The 21,131-nt window shown below is 48.0% G+C and overlaps 1 protein-coding gene across 1 annotated transcript in view; it reads right to left on the bottom strand.

The window, feature by feature from the left end:
* GRAMD2 (GRAM domain containing 2) overlaps positions 1–21,131 on the bottom strand; it is a 34,774-nt gene that overhangs the window by 10,499 nt on the left and 3,144 nt on the right. The window lies entirely within an intron of this gene.

Below are 21,131 nucleotides of genomic sequence, written 5' to 3' on the forward strand. Positions count from 1 at the left end.
TTATCAAACAAAGCTCAGGAGCTAATGCGCTGAAGGTGTGGGAGGTGGACGCCCGTCCGCCTGCAGGTGAGTGTGGCCAGGAGGAGAGGAGCCGTCTTATACCAGGAAGTGGCCTCAGTCACCTCCAACAGTCAGGACAGCTTGGTGGTGAGAGCCAAACCATCTCAAAAATGTCCCTGAGGGACAGCATGGGAGGGAACAGATCCTCTCTCCCTGGGCAGGTAGGGCTCTCCAATGGCCTTTGAGTTTCTGCCTCCACTAAACGCTCCAAAGAATCGTTATCCTGGCTTCCTCCAAAGAAACACTCCTCCAGGCTTCACATCAATAAAGCCTGAGCCATCAAACCAGCTCCAACTGAGTGGGCGCAGGGGCTGACCAAGAGAGAGAGGATGGCCAAGAAACACGGCCACACTGGGGCAGTATGGTGGTCAGGAACAGGTAACAAGGTCATGTGCAGTGGTCCCACAACAGATTAGGAGCTGGAGCCTAGAACCTACAAATCTCAGTGCTCAGTCACACTCCGCTCTGTGACTGAGGCCAGCCAAAGTTCTCTTCTTCAAGAATAGAGTTATTGCATCAGCCTAAGATCTGCCAGGACCCTCAGAGACGGATTTAGCCTCACCCCCTCCCACCATACCATTGTACAGATTACGAAACTGAGTCCTGCCAAGGGACAGTCTGTGTCTGGTACTACAGTGAACAGCCAGTGACCTCACCCATAAAATCAGTCCAGCCATGGCCATGTGGCCTGATGACTTCTGTCCTCAACCTTAGAGAGGATTTTGCCACACATATCAACATATACCTACAACAGTCTTGTGAAGTGACAGATTTAATTAGAGACTTGACTCTCAAAGTTGATTTCTGAATTTATTTGGTTCCATCATGTCACATTTCACAGAGGTTTTTTTTTTCCCTTGATTTTTAAAGCTCATTATAGAAAATATGAAAAATATAAGATCAAAATCACCTATAAGAAAGATTCCCCAAAAATCACCCAAAGAAAAAATGTATGATAAACATATAACCTATATAAATGGTTATATAATCTATAATTTGTGTACCCTACTTCTGTGGCTTACCCTGATTTCGTGAGAATTTCCCATGTCACTCACTGTCCATTCCTAGGATAGATTCTCAGAAGTGAAATTAGTGGGTTGAGAATGAACAGATGCAGGCCGGGCGTGGTGGCTCATGCCTGTAATCCCAGGACTTTGGGAAGCTGAGGCAGGCGGATCACAAGGTCAGGAGTTCAAGACCAGCCTGGCCAAGATAGTGAAATCCTGTCTCTACTAAAAATACAAAAAAATTAGCCAGTTGTGGTGGTGGGCATCTGTGGGCCCAGCTACTCAGGAGGCCGAGACAGAGAACTGCTTGAACCCAGGAGGCAGAGGTTGCGGTGAGCCAAGATGCCGCTGCTACACTGTAGCCTGGGCTATACAGCGAGACTCCATCTCAAAAAAAAAAAAAAAGAATGAACAGATGCTATTCCAGTTAACCCAGGCATCAGCACGATATGAGCGTGCCTGTTTCCCGATATTCAGGCCCTTCTCTGTTTTTTCTTTATTTTTTTTTTTTTTGAGACGGAGTCTTGCTCTGTTGCCCGGGCTGGAGTGCAGTGGCCGGATCTCAGCTCACTGCAAGCTCCGCCTCCCGGGTTTACGCCATTCTCCTGCCTCAGCCTCCCGAGTAGCTGGGACTACAGGCGCCAGCCACCTCGCCCAGCTAGCTTTTTGTATTTTTTAGTAGAGACGGGGTTTCACCGTGTTAGCCAGGATGGTCTCAAACTCCTGACCTTGTGATCCGCCCGTCTCGGCCTCCCAAAGTGCTGGGATTACAGGCTTGAGCCACCGCGCCCGGCCCAGGCCCTTCTCTGGATATTGTCTCTCACTCACCTTTGCAAATCTGATAGGTGAAAATACGTTGTCTTCGTTTGTATTTCTGCTTACTGGTAGGTTGAACACTTTTTTCCAAATAATTATTAACCACTGGAATTTCATTGTCTTATAGACAATTCACAGGTGAAATTCTTTCTTCGTTTGTATTGAAGTTCTTTCTTCATTTATATAAATTTTTACTGGCTTTTTTCTTTTTTCTTTTTTTTTTTTGATATGGTGTCTCGCTGTCGCCTAGGCTGGAGTCCAGTGGTGGGTTCTCAGCTCACTGCAACCTCCGCCTCCTGGGTTCTAGTGATTCTCCTGCCTCAGCCTCCCAAGTAGCTGGGAGTACAGGCGTGTGTCACTGCACCCGACTAATTTTGTATTTTTTAGTAGAGACAGGGTTTCACCATATTGGCCAGGCTAGTCTCGAACTCCTGACCTTGTAATCCCCCTGCCTTGGCCTCCCAGAGTTCTGGGATTACAGGCATGAGCCACCGTGTCCAGCCTTTTTTTTTTTTTGAGACAGGGTTTCACTCTGTCGCCCAGGCTAGAGTACAGTGGCGCAGTCTTGGCTCACTGCAGCCTCAACCTCCAGACCTCAAGTGATCCTCCCACCTCAGCATCCCAAGTAGTTGGGACTACAGGCCTCCGCCACCACGCCGGGCTGTTTTTCATTTTTTTGTAGAGGGGGGTCTCACTGTGTTGTCCAGACTGGTCCTAAACTCCTAAGCTCAGTCATCCCACCTCAGCTTCCCAAAGTGCTGGGATTACAGGTGTGAGCCACCATGTCTAGCTTTCTTTTTTTTTGAGACAGAGTCTCGCTCTGACACTCAAGCTGGAGTGCAATGGCGTGATCTCAGCTCACTGCAACCTCCACCTCCCAGGTTCAAGCGATTCTCATGTCTCAGTCTCCCAAGTAGCTGGGATTACAGGAGCCTGCCACCACATCTGGCTAATGTATATATGTGTGTGTGTGTGTGTGTGTGTGTGTGTGTATACATATATGTGTATGTGTGTGTGTGTGTGTGTATATATATATATATATATATTTTTTAGTAGAGATGGGGTTTCACCATGTTGGCCAGTCTTGTTTTGAACTCCTGATCTCAGGTGATGCACCTGCCTTGGCCTCCCAAAGTGCTGGGATTACAGGCATGAGCCACCATGTCCGACCTGTAAATTCTTTATTGAGAATGTTAATCCTTAGTTTATCATTTTTGTGATATTTTCCCCAATTTGTCATTTCTCTTTTGTCTGTGGTATTTCTGCTGTGTCTGTGTGTAATTACTGTGTGGTAGATTCCATCTATTTCTTCCATGTATGTTTCTCACTTGGTCTAAGTCCTCTCACAGGACAGTCCTTGGAGGAGCAGCATATACAAGTTAGACCACTGAGCCGTTACAGCATGAGCCTGGCAGTCAATCCATGGGGCCGCCAGGGAAAATTCCTGTAGGCTCAGCTCCAAAGAACCTGCACTCTCGCCTGAAGGATGGACGAGGGATAGAATGGGATGACAATGGGAAGGAGCTTAGACAGTGATTTCAGAGGCAGGGAGCCTGTTGCTTGAGAGTGTGACTCAAGTTCTCAGGACAGCAGGAGCTCAGAGGATGCACAGATCTGAAATACTCACAGTGGGGTTCCTAGAGAAAAGGAAGCTGAGCCTTAGAAACTAGTATAATTATAATCTTGCATGGATTATCTAATCTTGCATAGATAATCATGTCTTTGCATGGATTCTAAACCAAATACATCCTTAGGTTCAAATATGACTTTCTCAGGGAGAGAAGCTTTCCCTCAGCCCTCCTCCAGCCTAGGTGAGGAGTCTCTGCTTCAGATACTCACTCACAGCACCCTGATGGGAAGTCTCCTCTCAGCGTCTGTCACACTGTTTCAGAGTCTGTGAGCCCCTGGAGATGCACAGACTCTGCCTAGTCCTTCACTGAATCCCCTGAGTCCAGTGCTGAGCATGCAGCAGGCGCTCACAACAACTCTGGGGAGGGGCTTTCCTGCCTTCAGACCAGGCTCAGCCACCAAGCCCGGCCAACTCTCAAGTCTCTTTAAATTAAAAGCCAACTCCTGGCTGGGCGTGGTGGCTGAGCCTGATCTGAACGCAGGCTTCCAGCACTTTGAGAGGCTGAGGCAGGCAGATCACCCGAGGTCAGGAGTTCAAGACCAGTCTGGCCAACATGGTGAAAACCCATCTCTACTAAAAATACAAAGATTAACTGGGCATGGTGGCGGGCACCTGTAATCTCAGCTACTCAAGGGGCTGAGGCAGGAAAATCGCTTGAACCCAGGAGGCAGAGCCTGCAATGAGCCGAGATGGCACCACTGCACTCCAGTCCAGCCTAGGCAACCAGAGTGAAATTCTGTCTTAAAAAAAAAAAGCCAACTCCTTTACACGTGATCAAGGGGATGGTTACAAGCCACTCCTTTATGTTTATCCATTGAAGCCAGTTCCTCCTGTCTCTCTGCTGATAATGCTCTTGGCTCAGAGACCCTTCCTATGGCCAAAATGAGTAAACCTGCAGTGCTCTCAAAACAATCTTCAGTTCACTTTCCACTAAATAGTTGTATCTTCTCCCCTGTAGTGTTTATTTTGACAAATGAAAATAAAGAAATGGGAGTAGTGCCACTTGAAGAAGTACAGGCCGGAGTGGTCACTGAGCATGCACCAGCAGAACCAGTCAGGCAGGGGACAGCCAGTGACCAGCTGGGCCCCGACCCAGAGGGCCAAGGAGGAGGCTTTAAGAGCACAGGGCTCAGCCTGGTCACCCACCCTGCGGGCAGCCACTGTAGACTCTACTCACAGACTTTTTCTCACGCTTGGTGTTCATGCCCTGTGGGTGGTGAACCATATCTCCTCCCGCTCTGTCCCATCCCGTCCCGTCCCGTCCCCACGCCCCAGCTGTGGAGTTCATGTCAGGAGTCCTAGAAGCCACAAAAAAACTCTAATTTCTGTCAGGAGAGGTGTGGAGCAGGGGAGTGGCAGTATTTTGACATTAAAGGGGGTACACAAGATTGGAAATCCTCTGATGAGGCCCCTTCCCCCAGCTGAGCCTGGTCTGAAGGCAGGAAGGCCCCTCCCTAGGGGGCACAGCAGGTGTCTGCCTGCTCTCCAGCCCCAGGCAGCAAAAATACTCCCTTTTTGCATCATGAGGTGGGTAGGGAGCTCCTCAGCCTGAGAAGCTGCCAGAGGGCAAGAATGGCACCAGCACAAGGAGATGTCAAGAATGGGGAGACGGGCAGGAGAGGAGAGGGCAATGAGTGGGAGCCCAGGTACGCAGGAGTCTAGGGGCCTCGTGGTGCACCTGATACAGGCACTCTGCTCTGCACACCTCCCCTGGGCTCCAAATACCCACACCAGGCAGTCACTCCCAAGTCTAACTCTGTAAGCTTGACACCCACACCCTCCCAAGCTTCACACCCCGCCATCTAGATGCGTCCATGCATGTAAGCTCAGCAGCAGACCCCCAAGCCTGCTTCCTCCTTGGCATCCAGTGTCTGTGAAAGGCTCTATCCTCCCTACAGTTACCCAGGCCAGAATACTCCACTCATTCTTCTCCCCACCTCCACAGCCAGTCAAGCCCTCAGGTCCTCCCCGCCGACCCCCGAGATAACCCATGAAACCATCTCTTTTCTCATTCCTGCTACACCACGCAAGCCCAGTCCACGATCCTTTTCCCAGATGCTGGCAACAGCTCCCTGACCGAACCTGCCTCCAGCTGTGCGGGTACACACTGCCTGCCTCTCTCCCACATGCACACTGCCCAGAGGGCCAGTTAGGGCCCGGGTCTGATCCTGCCACTCTCCTGCTGATGCTCCTTCTTCACTTCCTGTCACTTCTTCAGCTGACCTCCCAGACCTTCCCGCTTTCCAACCTCACCCAGGTCATTCCCTCACCTGCAGTGCAGCCCAGCACCTTCACTTCCATGCCACAGCAGCCCTTCACACCTACATGCTTTGCTTGCTTACCTGCTTACCCTTCTCATGCTTATATACCTGGGGAGTTCCCGGTCATCTTTCAAGCCCCAGGTGAAATGTCACCACCTCTGTGAAGCCTTCCCTGGTTTGCCCCAGCAGAGGGGCTCTCTCCCTCTTCTGTGGTCCACTGTCGCTTCTTGCAGGCTGCTGCCCCAGCACTTACCACACCAGAGTGTGCTTGTCTGTTTACACATCTGTGTCCCCCAGTTGACTGTGAGCTCCAGCAAGGGCATGTCCCGTACATCTCTGTATCCCCAGCATACAGCCAGCACCCAGTGTTTGCTGAATGAATGAAGGAGAGAGAGGGAAAGAGAGATAACACCCCAAAAGGGAGAAGGAGAGGAAAAAGCAAGGCAGTAAGACTGAGGGAGCACAGAGAATGACACACCCAGCAGGAAAGGAGGGGAGAGGCTGGACAGGAGCTGACGGGGTCCCCCACAGCAGGGCCCTTCCCTCCAGGAGCTCTGGCGCGGTACCTCAAGGTGCTCAGCCCTGGGTGGTTGACTGATCAAAGAGGAACTCAGGTGGGAGGTACGAGGCGCAAGGAAAGAATAAAGGGCCTGGGCAGGATGGAGTATTTGGGTGAAAGCACAGGCTGGGTCCCTCCTGTCTCCAGTGGGCTGCACGCCCCTGGGCGGGCCATGCCCTGGCAACACTCCCCCAGACTTCCCAGCCCTTCCTAACCACAGGGCAAACCTCCCTCCAGTACTCTTCCAAGCCTCTGGCGTGGCCAAGCCTGTGGCTGATGCTGAAGCACAAACCTCAGCCGGGCCTGCGTGGCCACAGGCAGGGCCTTCCCCACAGCTGGGGTGGGGTGGTCCCCTTGGGCATCTACTCCTTCAAGGAGGTAACCGCACTCTCCCAAGCTGACTTCTTGTGGACCCTGTGGGTCCTGCCAACTCTTCTCAAGGCCAGGCCAAAGACAGCTCCACCCTCTTGTGCAGCCAGCCAGGACGCTCGGCCCCAGCAAGCTCCAAGCAGACCTGAAAACAACACTGTTCTCTTCCAAACAAAAACACATCATGGCAACAGGCCCCGACAGTACAAACCAGAAACCAGGGAAATAGCCGTCCAAGGACAGGAAACTTCGTGGACATCTGTCCTGGATAGAACTTTGCAAACTGGAGCTCAGTAGGCTGGACCTAGCACTCTTCCCCCCATTGGCTGCTCCAGATCTTCCCGACAAGGTCTCCTCACTCCACCCTCACCTCTCACTCAGCTCACCTCCTACTTCAGGGGGAAAGGACACTCTCCTTTTAGCTCTAAAGTGTAGCCGGCTGGGTGCGTATTAGAATCACCTGCAGTGCTTTTTTTTTTTTCTTTTAAAAGAGATGGAGTCTTGCTCTGTTGCCCAGGCTGGAACACAGTGGTGCAATCACAGCTCACCACAGCCTCAACTTCCTGGAGCTCAAGTGATCCTCCTGCCTAAGCCTCCCAAAGTAGCTGAAACTACAGGTGTATGCCACCATGCCCAGCTATTTTTTTTAATTTTTTATTTTTATAGAGATAAAGTGTTGCTATGTTGCCCAGGCTGGTCTGGAACTCCTGGCCTCAAGCAATTCTCCCACCTCAGCCTTCCAAAGTGCTGAGATTACAGGCATGAGCCACTGTGCTCAGCCTGCAGTCCTTTAAAAAAAAAAAAAAAAGATGCCTGAGCTGTCTCAAACCAGTTAAATCAGAATATCTGGGAATAGCATTTAAATAACTATAGATTTATTAAATTGTTGTTGAAGTATTATTTACATACAGAAAAGCACATGTGAAATAAATGTACAATTCAATGCATTTCACAAATGAGTACACACCTGGGAACAAGGCCCCCAGAACCACCCACTGCTTCTTCTACTTTCATTGGCCACACCGTCCTGGCCATGGATAACCATCATCGTGACTTCCAGCACCACAGAGTGCTTTTGCTTATTTTGGGACTTTACATGAATGGAATCATACCATACATACTTGTCTGCTTTTACTCAGCAATGCATTTGAAATATGGATATACCACAATTTATTTATTCATTTTACTACTGATGGACATTTGGGCAGTTTCCAGTTTTTGCCTCTTACGAAAGTGCTATGAAAATTCTATTACCAGTCTTGTGCACGCAAGTATTCACTTCTGTAGGTAAACACTTAGAATTAGAAGTGCTAGGTCATAAGGCAGGTGTATGTTCAGCTTCTTTTTTTTTCTTTTTGAGACAGTCTCATTCTGTCACCCAGGTTGGAGGGCAGTGGCATAATCTTGGCTCACTGCAGCCTCAACCTCCCAGGTTCAAGAGATTCTCGGCCGGGCACGGTGGCTCAAGCCGGTAATCCCAGCACTTTGGGAGGCCGAGACGGGCGGATCACGAGGTCAGGAGATCGAGACCATCCTGGCTAACACTGTGAAACCCCGTCTCTACTAAAAAATACAAAAAACTAGCCAGGTGAGGTGGCGGGCGCCTGTAGTCCCAGCTACTCCAGAGGCTGAGGCGGGAGAATGGCGTAAACCCGGGAGGCGGAGCTTGCAGTGAGCTGAGATCTGGCCACTGCACTCCAGCCCAGGCGACAGAGCGAGACTCCGTCTCAAAAAAAAAAAAAAAAAAAAAGAGATTCTCATGTCTCAGCCCCCTGAATAGCTGGGATTACAGGTGTGTGCCAGCATGCCCAGCTAATTATTGTATTTTTAGCAAAGATGAGGTTTCACCATGTTGGCCAGGCTGGTCTTGAACTCCTGACCTCAGGTGATCCACCCGCCTCAGCCTCCCAAAGTGCTGGGATTATAGGCGTGAGTCACCGCACCTGGCCAGCTTTAGCTTTTAAAGGTTCCCAAGTGATTGGAAACCCCCAGCCAACCAAGAAAGCACAGGAAGAACCCTGCCCCCACCCCTCCTTTCTTTGTGGCTTCTCTCCGAGGCCAATCTGCCTGCCTGGGCTCTGCAACTGGGGTCCTGACCCTCCTGAGCCTTCTTCACCCTGGCCCTCTTGAGTTTCAGGAACTTCCTTGGCAAGGCAGGGGACCCCACTGTCAATAAGATTCCCTTCATCTGTTTAAGGCCTGAGGGCCCATTTCCTAGGTTGTACCACGGAAGTCACAAGACCAGCTTTTCCAGGTGGCAGAGGCCAGCTCTGAACCACACTGTGTCCTTCCCAAGAGACTCCCTATGTGCTCTCAGGGCCACAGTCCCCACACACAGTCAGAAACTGGGTTTGACAAGACCTTTCCTGATGGCAAACTAGGATTCTGTGGAGAGAGGCAGGCTCATCGTCAATGTGCTGAAACTTGAAGATAAAAGGTAATTTCCCTCTTTTGCAAAAATAATGTTATTATTGCTGTCTTGCACTTTCATAGAAGCTGCACCTCCCTTTTTATTTTCTCAGGTGACATTCCATATCTAGGACAACTGCTTTGTCCTTTCCACTGACTGGAGGAGGGCAGAAAAATCCCATAATTGAGTCTCACACTGACTGTAAGGGGGTGAGGCTTAATGAGTTGGGGTTCCACTCAGCTCTCCTGGCAGCGGGCTCCAGAGGGGCAGGAACTCAACCTCGCCACGATCCCTTCTTCCAGGAAGGGTTCTGAGAACACCCAGGACAGGAACAGGCTTGCTCTCCCATCACTGCCTGTAGCAGCTTTGAGACGAAGGGGGGATGTGGAGGGCCAAAGGCCTATCTTCCCAAGACCTACCAAGTGACTCTGGCCACAGCCAGTGGAACCATGGTGTGCTCCAGGCCCAGGAAAAGCCATCGCAAGCTGACCAGCAGCCTCTTTAGAGTGAAAAGATGAGCCAGCCTGTCAGATTCCCTTCCTAAGGAATCCTAACTGGGAAATCTGCGATGTGGGGGTGTACAGCCAGGAGGAAACAGGAGAGAGAGAGCAGGCAGGTGCACGCTGCAGCTACACTAGAACAGAACCTCTGGGTGGCCACGGAGACTGGCTCTAGAGCGAGAGAAGAGGTGGCAGGAGGCAGAGAAAGAGAAGCAGGGGGCCATGGGCCAGGCCTCCAGTCTAGGAGAGCACGAAGAGGATCTGCTCCCCTAGGATGCCCATTAACTCCTTATGTGTTTGTGTCTCTACAAAATGGCAAGCAGAGAAAAAAATAATCCCCTCTGTGACCTGCAGATCATCAGGGCTACTGTAAGGATCTGCAGGAGGTCTTGACTCAGTCTGGGGTGGGGCTGGGGACACTCACAGCCCTGCCCACTGAGCAGCACATCCCCCACTAGCGCCACTGAGCGCTGTGTTAGCCTCTGTCCCATCACATCCTTGGAGGATACCTAGAGGGGCATCTACCCACGCAAGTGAAGATGGGGGCACCACTGGGCCTCAAAGGCACCCAGAAAGCTCCATATGTGTCCTCCATGCCTGAATCTTTCCACTGGGACTACAGTCCAAGGCACCAGCTGCGGCAAGGCCCTCTCTACACCTGGGCCACACCCAGTGACTGCCTCCCACTGCCGTGGGCTCGGGGGCACGACCCGATCACAGCTCTGGCCCAGCCACGCTCAGGGTCCCTCCCTTTCTTCTTCTCCCTCCACCAGAGGTTAAAGGCCAGCAATTGCTGCCCGCTCCTGCCCAAAAATCAAAGGCCTGTGCAGTGAGAACAGTCGCCACGGAGACAGACAGGGACAAACAGCTGAAACCGGGAAGCTTTCCTCTTGGGGATGTCCAGGATTTCCTACAAAGCACAAGCCAGATCACAGAGTCGGCCCTGCAAAGAGTGCCCTGCTGGCTGCTGGCTTCTGGCTTCGTCCCATCATGCCCGCTGCTGCAGCGGCATCTATTTGAGCTGGCACCCCCGGGTCTGTTCATAGACCACTTTTTCTTGGCAGGCCACTTGGGGCTTGGCCATTTCCAGACAAAAAGCTGGTCATTCAGGTCTAAAAACAGACTTGCATTCATTAAGGAACAGAGCGCCCCTGTGCTCTTGCTGGCCACCCTCTGGCCAGGCCTGCTGAGTTGGGGGGCCACAGACAGGGTGAGCCACTCAGACGCCCCCACTCAGGGCTGCCAGGGGCTGTGGCTACTCTGGGGACAAGTCAGTTCTGTCCAACGTGGATACTGTCCAGATAGCCCGCCCCAACCACCCTGGGACACCCACCTCAGAATCACTGTGGCTTTGTGGATCCATCAGGCTCTTCTCAGGACCATAGTGTGAAGGGTCTTGGGGTCCTGAAAGAGCCTGGGGCTGGGGATAGGAAGACAAGGATGCAGGCCTGAAACTGCTTCTCATTGCTGAGGGGCCTTGAGTAAGCCACTCTTCCTTTCTGGGCCTCAGTGACTCCTCTGCAAAGGGGTGAGAAAGTCACAGCCCAGGAGGGACAACAAATGTTGTCTGAGGGAAAAAAGCGGAGGCCAGGAACTGTATAAACTGCAGATGGCCACTGGCCCTCTGTGGTCAGATGAATCCCCATCCCAGGAGGGACCTCTATCAGGGCGTCCTGACTCAACCATGGAGGGCAAGGAAGCCTTTTCTGAAGAGGCACAGCATTGGCGCTCCAAGGGATGCTAGCAAAATGGAGAAGGGGGATGCTGGGTGGAGAGGGTCACTGTAGAGGGGTTGCCATATACAAAGGCCCCAAGGCCAGAAGTGCACGGCATGTGTGAGGAAGCTAAATAGAGCCTTTGGGTCTGGAGGGCAGAGGTGAGCAGCGAAGTAGTAAGCAACAAGGCTGGAGGGGTTGGCAGGGCCAGATTATGCAGGGCCCATGGGCCTCTATAATGGCTTTGGTCATTATCTTAAAAGCAATGGGAAACCAATATGGAGATTTAAACAGGAAAGTATATTATCAACTTTGTGTGTTAATAATTTGCTTCAAAGTAATCCCAAGGAAGTGAGGCGGGGAGTGGAGGGTGAATACTGATGAAACAGGAATGACTCGTGTTGTTGGTTATTGTAGCTGGGCGATGGCTACATGGGGATCCACTGGACAACTCTCATCCTTTGTTGTGTTTACAATTTTCCATGGAGAGAGATCAGGTGAAAGGCTGTAACTCAGCAGAGAGATGATGTCTTGGACGGGGTGGCAGTGGTGATGGAGGGGCAGGGATGGATTCGGAGTATGTATTTCCAAATAGAATCGATCTGACGTGGTGATGAATTGGATGAGAGGTCAAAAGAAGAAGGCGTCAAGTATGACTCTAGATTTCTGGCTTAAGTGAGTAGGATAGTGGGCTCTTATGCTGAGACTAAACGAGGTACAAACGGACTAGAAGAAAAGCCTAGTTGGAAGAAACAGTCACGAGTTCAGCCTTGAACGTGTGTGAGAGACATTTAAGTGGAGATGTCAAACTGTATATGACTAAGAAGCTCAGAAGAAAGGGTTAGGCAGGAGGGATAAATTTCTGAGTTACTGGCCTATAAGTGAGAAGGGGAGCTAGTAAGACTGCACCAGAGAAAGTGGGTACACAAAGAACAGAAGCTATCAACAAGAATGCCAAGACTTAGGGGGAAATAAAAGTCTTTTCAACAAATCATGCTGGGACAACTGAATATCCACATGGAAAAGAATAACATGACCTTTAGTTCACACTGTACACAAAAATTAGTCAAAATTCAGCCGGGCGCAGTGGCTCACGCCTATAATCCCAGCACTTTGGGAGGCCGAGGAGGGTGGATCACTTGAGGTCCGGAGTTTGAGACCAGCCTGGCCAACACGGTGAAACCCTGTCTCTACTAAAAATACAAAAATTCGCCAGGCATGGGGAAGCACGTCTGTAATCCCAGGTACTCAGGAGGCTGAGGCAAGAGAATTGTTTGAGCCCGGGAGGCGGAGGTTGCAGTGAGCTGAGATCACGCCACTGCACTCCAGCCTGGGTGACAGAGTGAGACTGTCTCAAAAAAAAAAAAAAAAAAACAGCCAAAATCTGCTAAAACTAGGAAACTCTTCAAAAAAACATAGGTGTGAATCTTTACGACCTATCAGGCAATGATCTCTTAGATATGACACTGAAAGCACAAGAAACAGAAGAAAAAAACAGATAAATTGGATCTCATCAAAAATAGAAATGTTTATGCTGTTAATATCATCAAGAAAGTGAAAAGACAATCCACAGAATGGGAGAGAATATTTGCAAATCATCTGTCTGACAAGGGATTAGTATCCCAAATATATAGAGAACCTTATAACCTTGAGGACATTATGTTAAGTGAAATAAGACAGTCACAAAAACACAAACATATGAATCCATTTAAATTAGGTATCTAGAGTAGTTGAATTCATAGAAACAAAGTAGAACGGTGGTTGCCAGGGCCTGGGGGCAGAGGGGATAATGAGTTGTTGTTCTTTGGGTATAGAGTTTCAGTTTTGCAAGAAGAAAAGTTCTGAAGATTGCACAACAATGTGAATATACTTAACACTACTGAACTGTGCACTCCGTTGCTCAGGCTGGAGTACAGTGGCGCAAGCATGGCTCACTGCAGCCTCAACCTCCCTGGGCTTAGGTGATCCTCCCACCTCAGCCTCCTGAGTAGCTGGGACTACAAGTACATGCCACCACGCCCAGCTATTTTTTGTATTTTTTGTAGAGACAGGGTCTCTCTATGTTGCCCAGGCTGGTCTCAAACTTCTGGCCTCAAGGGATCCTTCTGCCTCAGCCTCCCAAAGTGTTGGGATTACAGGTGTGAGCCACTGTGCCCAGATGGTAGGGTTCATTTTTTTCTTTTTCTTAACTACAATTTAAAATTGTTCTAATTTTTAACAATTAGACTGAGGAGACTGAGGTGGGAGGATCACCTGAGCCAGGGGAGTTCAAGGCTGCAGTGAGCTATGATTGTGCCCTGCACTCCAGCCCAGGTGACAGAGTGAGACCATGTCTCCATTTAAAAAAAAAAAAAAAAAACCCAGGCGTGTAGGCTCACGCCTGTAATCCCAGCAGTTTGGGAGGCCCAGGCTGGTGGATCACCTGAGATCGACAGTTTGAGACCAGCCTGGCCAACATGGTGAAATCCTGTCTCTATTAAAATAAATAAACAAATAAATAAATACAAAACAACAGAAAGTAGAAAACCAGGTGTAAGGCTGTTATGGAAGCCAAAGGAGTGTTTCAAAAGATGGAGGGGAACGCAGAGCTGAAGTCTGCTGAGAGGCCAAGTAAGAGCAGGATGCAAAGGCAGCCCCTGAATTTACCACTGCAGGTGAGTAATTCTGGTCAGGACAACTTTGGTGCAGTAGTGGGGTCTGCTCCTCCTCCTTTTCTCCTAGGCCGGTGACTGCATCCCAGGGATGGACCGGTGAGCACAGGTCTCTGTCCACCAGCAAGGATGCTGCTGAGCACAGCTGGAAACCTGGTCCCAGCCCAGCTCAGTCCACATCCCCTCGGAAACTACCCTCCGCCCTCCCTTGCAGGAAAAGACCACGGAGATACTGGGAACAGGTAGATAGGATTGCATCTTTCTCTCCTGGTTCCCTGAGGGGGTTGTTTGCCTTCAGGGAGGGAGAGGGACTGCTCTCGCCACGGCCTCACTGCCGGGTTCCCCAGTTCCCCAAGCCACCTTCACCCGCAGCACCTCCACCCCTCGGCTAGCACAGGCAAGAACCACAAGTCTATTTTCTGCGCCTGCCTTGGAAAGGGCTGGGAAGCTGGTAAGGCAGCCGCACCCAGCATTCCAGCGCCACACTTAGTGGCTCCAACGCGGCGCCCGCGGCGGCACTGATCCCGCCCGGCTGGCCCCAGCTGACCCTTTGCAGGAGGCTGGTGGTCACAGTCAAAGCTTGCGCAGGCCGGGGAGCTGTCGGGAGTACCGCAGCCGTGCCCCCACCTGCTGGGCCCCCCGGGAAAAGGAGCGCCCCCTCCGAGCGCCTTCCTGGTGCGGTGCCTGCACCACGCATGGTAACTGGCCCGGCTGAGGATGCCCGCGCGGGGACTGGCCGCGCGCCCTGCCCAGGCTCCTGCCAACTCGGCTCCCCCAGGTTGGGCTCTGGCCAAGGGCTCAGATTCCTGATCAATGACCCCGTCTTGAGGAGCTTGCTGGGTCCTGGGACCTCCTCCTCCAGGGAGAACCCCAGATTGTCTAACTGCGGGAACGCTCCTAGGAATGCCTGCTCTCGCCACTGTTAATTCAGCCTTGTCCTGGAGCTTCCAGCCACCGCACGCAGGCGAGAAAAATAAATAAAAGGTTAACTTACATGTTAAAAAGGGACAATTATCGTTTGAAGATGGTCAGATAAACTACCTGAACAACACATAATCAACCGACAAATCATAAAAAAGTGGCGCAGATATTTTTATATTTGGGCACTGAAGTAGGCAGAACTGTGATGGGGCAGACACACAATTAACTCATGGAATTAATTACTACTTTAACGGTTACAAGATCAATAGATCTTGTCCAGTAAATGGTATTGGGGCAATTGGCTACCTCCCAAATGACTGATTCTTTAACTTGTCAAAATCAATCGTTTTCCTGTAGACCTACAATACAGTTATAAAGTATATGTGGGAAAATAATATATACTCATATGACAACAAAAAATATATTTTGTTCCGGGTTTTGTTTTTGTTTTTGTTTTTTTTCGAGATGGAGTCTTGCTCTGTCACCCAGGCTAGAGTGCAATGGCACCATCTTGGCTCACTGCAACCTCCACCTCCCAGGTTCAAGCAATTCTCCTGCCTCAGCCTCTTGAGTAGCTGGGACTACAGGCACATGCCACCACACCTGGCTAATTTTTGTATTTTTAGTAGAGACAGGGTTTCACCATGTTGGCCAGGCAGGTCTTCAACTCCCAACCTCAGGTGATCCACCTGCCTCAGCCTCCCAAAGTGCTGGGATTACGGGCGTGAGCCACCACTCCTGGCCTGAGTCAAAGTTTTAAAGGAGCAAATTTACCCCAAATTAATTTGTAAATGTTCCGACAGGGTGCACGTGCGTGTGCACACATGTGAAAGAGAGTAAGAAAATTTTGAAAAAGAAAATGATGCAAAGGCTTTGCCTTACCAGATGTAGAACAAATTACAAAGGTAGATTAATTAAGTAGTGAGGTATTAACTGGCCTAGGAAAGACTACTAGATCAATGGAACATAAGACAGTTCAGAAAATTACCTATGAGTATATGAGAATTTAGTACATCACAAAGAACGTGTTTCATACAAGTAAGGAAAGAATGAGTTGTCCAATAAATGGTATTGGGGCTACCTCCCACCATTCACAAAAAGATAATCCGGGAGATAAAACACCTAAATATTTTCTAAATCTATAAATAGCTAGAATAAAAGAGAATTTTTTTTTATTATTATACTTTAAGTTCTAGGGTACATGTGCATAACGTGATAAAAATTACACAAGACTAAATATAGTTCCACACACATGCACAGACACAAACGAGTGCATGTGAAACTAGTGAACTCTGACTAAGGTAGATGGATTATATCAATGTCAATTTTCTGGTTGTGATACTGTTCTATTGCTATTCAGGATGTTACCATTGGGGGAAACTGGGTGAAGAATACATGAGATTTCTCTGTAGTACTTTATAATATTGAACGTGAATTTACAATTCAAAACAAAAAGTTTATTTTAAAAAGTGAACTTTGTGCCTGGAAAAGTAAAACAGAGGTAGCTTTTCTTAGAGCTATAGCTGAATTATCACTAAGAAGCCCCATTTCAGGTTCTCAAAGTTAGAGGCACTGAAAGGAAAGCACATTTTAGTGAGCACCTGCTGGGTACTAGGCCATTACACAGCCAGAGTACCTCAGAAGCAGGTTAGCTGAGTCTGTTTTATAGATGGATAATGGGAGGCTCAGAGCCAGTAATAACTCAGCAGTAACTTGTGGAGCAAGAACGTGAACCCAGGTCTGTCTGAAAGCTTAGGCTGCCCTATCACATCACACTGACTACAGAGCTGGGAATGGCTTAAAAGACAAAACCAAACCAAACCCTTATTCAGTGTTCTCCATATCAAGAAACTCCATGTAAAGAAATACATATTCGAGTGGGTGGGGGAAAAAAGGCACATTATAACTAGGCAACAGGAATTTCAAAATGTGTGCCTATACATGAATATCATCTATTAGATCTGTCACTGCAGCCCTGACTATTAGAAAGTTCTTCCTGGCTCAGCGCTGTGGCTCATGCCTGTAATCCCAGCACTTTGGGAGGCCAAGGTGGGTGGATCACAAGGTCAGGAGATCGAGATCATCCTGGCTAACACGGTGAAACCCCGTCTCTACTTAAAAAATGCAAAAAATTAGCTGGGCGTGGTGGCGGGTGCCTGTAGTCCCAGCTACTCGGGAGGCTGAGGCAGGAGAATGGCGTGAACCCGGGAGGCTGAGCTTGCAGTGAGCCGAGATCACGCCACTGCACTCTAGTCTGGGCAACAAAGCGAGACTCTGTCTCAAAAAAAAAAAAAACAAAAAAGTTCTTCCCAGTACCTGAATGGACCTCCTTCTAGCTAATCCTTCACCAAGGAACAAACCTTTGTCCTCATGTTCCTTCCTTGATAGAACTGGATCTCCACTGCTGGTGTGACCAGGGCAAAGTCTGCACCACAACTCTCTCTTCTCTTGCGTCATCTTATATTGCAAGATTTATTAACTTTTCCAGTTTCTGTTTTCACATGGAGACAATTGGTTATTTCCCATTCTCCCAAGTCTTCCATCATTATGGACGCAGATCAACAATCTAATGTAAATTACATGCCTCTGAGGTCCAGGCAAGAGTTGGAGAGCGGATCTGTGAACTCCTAGAACTTTGGGCAAAATTGCTGGGTCTGAACAAAGGCGTATGTTTCTGGGAAGAGAGCATTTCGCTTTTATTAGATTCTCAGTGTAGCCTATGACCCCCAAATGATAGCAGATACTCCTCTAATTAGGCAGCTCCTTGGGGAAATGGCTGATTCCAGATCTGAGGAAATGCAAAAAGGAGCCTAAAACATCTAATCATACCAGAAACTAAGGAAGTCATCGAAGCCTGGAGTCATGGCTCAAGAACTCAGGAACCAACTTAAAGATGGGACCATTTGAGCATCAATAAGAATGGATTAAAACACATCAAATATGTTCAAATCCATGAGATTATAATAACACCGAAATGACTCACTGGCCACCTTGGTGGATACTAGAGCCCATACCACAATTTTGAAAACTAAGAAACAAGAGTCAAGTATTCATTCTGCCTTTCTAGTACTGGCTATAACTCAGGATAAGCAAATAGTTGAAAAGGGCACACACCTTTTTTTTTTTTCCAGATGGAGTCTTGCTCTGTCACCCAGACTGGAGTGCAGTGGCGCGATCTCGGCTCACTGCAAGCTCCGCCCCCCGGGCTATGCCATTCTCCTGCCTCAGCCTCCCTAGCAGCTGGGATTACAGGTGTCCGCCACCACACCCAGCTAATTTTTGTATTTTTTTTTAGTAGAGATGGAGTTTCGCCATGTTGGCCAGGCTGGTCTCAAACTCCTAACATCAGGTGACCCGCCCACCTCGGCCTCCCAAAGTGCTGGGATTACAGCAGGAGCCACTACACCTGGCCGGGAACACATCTTTTTATAGAAAGAGTCTCCTAATAAATGATGAAAAACTGGTAGGATTAGACTAATACCATTTTCCAGTCCCTAATGAAATAATGGGTCAGAATGAAATAATCATCAATGGCTGCTAACATTCTTCAAAGAGAAATAACTGATAGTATACGCTTCTTGAAGCACACAATACCATCAGAATCTGACCAAGACTCTAGGTTCAACTCCCAATGTATAGGAAATACATAAATCAAAGGAATGGTTTAAACAACATCAACAAATCAGAAGAAGTTATAGAAAACATAGCCTGGTTTTTTCAACAAATAATTTGCAAGGAAAAAAGAAAAGGAAGAAAAGAGGAAACCACAGATGTAAAGAGATTACAGAGATAAAGATATATAGATTCAAAATGTCAACTCTTTGACTTTAAAGTATAAACTTCATCTGAATCCTTATTAAAATAAATGGTACAAAGACATTTATGAGACAATGGAGGGAATGTAAATGCTGACCAGCTATCTGATTAAGGAGTTACTGTCATTTTTTAGATGTAATAATGATATTGTAGAAATATTTTTTTAAAGGCTCTTTTATAGATATATGCTGAAATATTTTTGGATAAAATAATAGCTACAATTTGTTTCAGAATAATCCAGGAGACAGGGAGATATATATGAAACAAACTTTACCCATGACTTAATTATTGCTAAAACCAGGAGATGGGTACATGCCACTTACTACAGTATTCTCTCGCCTTATGTATATGTTTGAAATTTTCCACAATAAAAAGTTAGCAATTCAGAATATAAACATGTTTCAACTTGTTTAATAATGAAGGAAGCGCAGTAGGGATACCAATTCTAAGTATTGTCACTGGGTTATTTTAAAATAAAATTTCTAAGTAATCCTTCAAAAATTCAAAATTTATTTTAAAATAGCATTTTGTGTGGCCCGAGTGATTACTGGCAGGTTTTGAGTAATCCGGTTAATTCCAGCACAAATTAGAAATATCTAAACTTTTTTTCTACAGAAGAGAGAAAAAAAAGTCCTAATAATCAGTCACAGTTGTTTGGTCAGGCATACCGCCCAGGCTGCTGTGCAGTCAGTAAGCCAACGAAATGAAATACCAATAGGATCTCAACAATTAACTACTACACCATTGATGTGCCATGTATAGATGTTAGGAGGAAAAGCGATTCATGTTTGATTCAAACTAATTTTTCATGTGATCTTTACTTCAGGTTAAAAAGAAATACAGCCAGCCAAAAACTGCTTAAAAAATTAACAGTGTAATTTCAAACATCACTGAGGAAACACTAACTTAGGACAAGGCTTTAAAGATTGGTTCAGTCGCCACAGGTTATTAAAACACGTCTCCAGTCCTAAACAATGAAGGAGCATTTCTTTCTTTCTTTTTTTTTCCACTCTTGTTGCCCAGGCTGGAGTGCAATGGCACAATCTTGGCTCACTGCAACCTCTGCCTCCCGGGTTCAAGTGATTCTCCTGCCTCAGCCTCCCCAGTAGCTGGAATTACAGGTCCCCACCACCACACCCAGCTAATTTTTTGTATTTTTAGTAGAGACAGGGTTTCACTATGTTGGCCAGGTTGGTCTCAAACTCCTGACTTCAGGCGATCCACTCGTCTCAGCCCCCCAAAGTACTGGGATTACAAACGTGAGCCACCACGCCCAGCTTGTGCATTTCTAAACTAATAAAAATGTATAGTCATGGGAAGGAGGGGTGAGGAATCAGTTTCTCCTACAGTGGCTTATATCCCTGAGAACAATGCCTGCCTTTCGGAATCGGTCCTGGAGCAGGCAGGTGCACCTTGGGGAGCTTGTTACTTCTTAATTACACAGGAAGCGCCATTCCCAGGGGTTTCTGCCCTCCCCCTTCTCCTTCCTTTCCTACATTAGCAAATAGCTGGGGAATTAAAGCTTCAAAGGTTGGTGATGACAGGTGGTGACAGACTGATGTCCTGAAGTCCAGGTGAATAGCAGCACAATGGCCAAGGCCAACCACATTTGAAACTCATACTTGCATCAGAGATGGCTGCAGAATTGCGGGAAATGACTTTCACTTTTCTGGAAAGGAGAAAAATTATTTTCTGGTGTTCAGGCTCACACCAGATATCAGAGTGGAACGCTACACCATTCTTGACTTCAAGGGCTTTCCATGGGTAGCCACAGCAAAGGAGAAATTATGAAAGGAAATGAAACATCTTCCAAAACTGGGAAGGAAATTGGAGGGAAATTTTTGTTTTGGGAAAATAACAGTTTTATTTTATTCTTTCTCCTAAGCTTGTGATTTTAGTATTCCAAGTCCTTATGCTTGAATTACTTAGCAAGAGGGTATGCTTATGCAGAAGACAGGGAAATGGAGAGAAAAGAGCAGGAATATACAAAAGTGAAGGTTCCTTAACAGAGTTCATGGTGGAGATCGTAGACACTGGTGGAGTTTTTATCCAGAACTTAAAACTTAGGAAATACCTATGATGCCACTTTAGCTGGAAGTAATGGAGACATCTGATTCCAAATTCATATTTTATTTTTCTTTATTATTTATTATTTTTTTTTTTTTTTTGAGACAGAGTCTCACTCTGTGGCCCAGGCTGGAATGCAGTGGCGTGATCTCAGCTCACTACAGCCTCTGCCTCTCAGGTTCCAGAGATTCTCCAGCGTCAACCTCCCAGGTAGCTGGGATTACAGGCATGCACCACCACACCTGGCTAATTTTTGTATTTTTAGTAGAGATGAGGTTTCACCATGTTGGCCAGGCTGGTCTTGAACTCCTGACCTCAGATGATCCACCCGCCTCGGCCTCCCAAAGTG

This window comes from Colobus angolensis, unplaced genomic scaffold (assembly GCF_000951035.1).
Source record: "Colobus angolensis palliatus isolate OR3802 unplaced genomic scaffold, Cang.pa_1.0 Scaffold372, whole genome shotgun sequence".
In the NCBI taxonomy this organism is placed as follows: Eukaryota; Metazoa; Chordata; class Mammalia; order Primates; family Cercopithecidae; genus Colobus; species Colobus angolensis.